This window comes from Euprymna scolopes, chromosome 2 (assembly GCF_053919585.1).
Source record: "Euprymna scolopes isolate OS-2025 chromosome 2, ASM5391958v1, whole genome shotgun sequence".
In the NCBI taxonomy this organism is placed as follows: domain Eukaryota; kingdom Metazoa; phylum Mollusca; class Cephalopoda; order Sepiida; family Sepiolidae; genus Euprymna; species Euprymna scolopes.
The window spans coordinates 49938309-49940099 of record NC_136483.1 but is presented as its reverse complement, the minus strand read 5'-3'; the positions used below and the strand labels follow the sequence as shown (position 1 = coordinate 49940099).

At 38.6% G+C, this 1791-nt stretch overlaps 1 pseudogene; it reads right to left on the bottom strand.

The window, feature by feature from the left end:
- Positions 1-1451: 1451 nt before the first annotated feature.
- On the bottom strand, positions 1452-1568 carry LOC145242169 (5S ribosomal RNA; annotated as a pseudogene).
- Between the last annotated feature and the right edge of the window lie 223 nt (positions 1569-1791).

The following is a 1791-nucleotide window of genomic DNA, read 5'->3' as shown; positions in this document are numbered from 1 at the left end:
AACGGCAGAACAATATCTGAGGTGTGTTATAGGCTTATTATTTCTCAAATTCCTCGATAATCTTAGATTTCTATACTTTTTCTGCTGAGAAGTCACGGCCAAAATCGGTTAAGATCAATGGAAGTGGTAAAATATTTTCTCTCTAATAAATTCCTCCTCCCCCTGCCACCACTTAACACCGTTTGGGGATCGTTCACAAGGAACAGTTGAGAAGAGAACACCGGTTTGGCTTCGTAGTTCTTTCATGTGAAGTTATTTAAAATCACTAAACTAAGCTGCAGTGCTCTGTGGCGTAGTGGTTAGCGTGCTGGACAATTCACATTATATTTTCACGTTCGCGCCGACCTACCGTAGTGGTTTTTTTTTTTTTTTTTTTCCTAAACAACTGGAATGGACTTTTCTTGGTGGCCGAACTGTTAACGTTGCAGATGTTGTTTTTTTTGTTTTTTTTCACACTTTATTTTCCTACTTTTACTCATGACTCCGGGTTTGATCCTTCCTACTTACCTACCATAACATTTTTTAAAACTCCCCCCCCGTCCCGGAAACAAACACTCAGGCAACGCCGGGTACCCCCGCTAGTAATAATAATAAAAATATGTTGGCATCAACTTGCATTGCGCCAAATAGTCGTGGAGAGTAAATGAGGATGAAATGACCGAGAAGAGAAAGCACTAACCAGACCTCCACTGAATGAGTGCAAAGAGGAATGGGATCTTGAGGAGGCTTATTGACACCCAAATTCCAGTACAGACCAATGATCTCTGCCAACGAGAAATCAATGGGAAACAACTGTTGCAATAACACAAATTCATTTGCAAAGGTTATTAAAAGAGATGGAGTACTGGAAATTAGTGGAAACCTGTTGTCATTTAGACTCCAGGGAACATCACAGATTGTTTTAAAAGAGAAAGCTTTTATAATGGCCAGTGTGACAACTCCTAATGAGCAATAATAATAATTGAATGAATGTCCAATGTGATAATTTGATTCAAGCAAGGAGACCAGATTTTACCTTATTAGAAAATAACAAGGAACACAAGCGAATAATCATTGATATACCAGTATCAGCTTATGTGAATGTGAAGAAAAAAAAAAGGAGTAGGTTGAAAAGTACCAAGACTTGAAAACCAGATAAAAAGATTATGGAAATTGAAGAAAGTAGAAGTTGTACCTGTTGTGATGGGAGCCCTAGGGAGTGTGATAAAATGATTTGACAGGTAGGTTGAGAAAATTGGGATCCATTGCAATGTGAGAGTGCTTCAGAAGACAAAGGCTTCCCTCAGTCTTGACAGACTATGGATACCCACTGTAAGGGTGTCTGCGCATGGAATTTTTGTGGCAAGAGTTGCGCAATCTCCAACCACACCTCTCCTGAGTCAAGATTGTTGAATACCAAAGGCAAGTGGAGGTTCAGAACGACTGGAAACAATGCTGAGATAAGCGGAAAGCATGTACAGCATCTGGAATTCCCAAATGGTCACCCATCTGGTACTAGCCAGGCTCAACGTTGCTTAACTTTGGTGATCTGATGAGAACCGGTGTGTCAACGTGATTATGCCGTATATTCAGATGACAACCTTGTTGAGAACCGTCAAAATGTTGCGGAAAATACTGGAGGTCTGAGAATAGAAAATGCTTTACTATCAGTATAAACTCAGCATAAACAACAGCCAAATACAAAATATGATAACTGAAATAATAATAATAATAATAATAATAATAATAATAATAATAGAGGAGTTAAAAAGTAGAAAAAAAGACATGACATGGATTACCTACAAAAAAAGC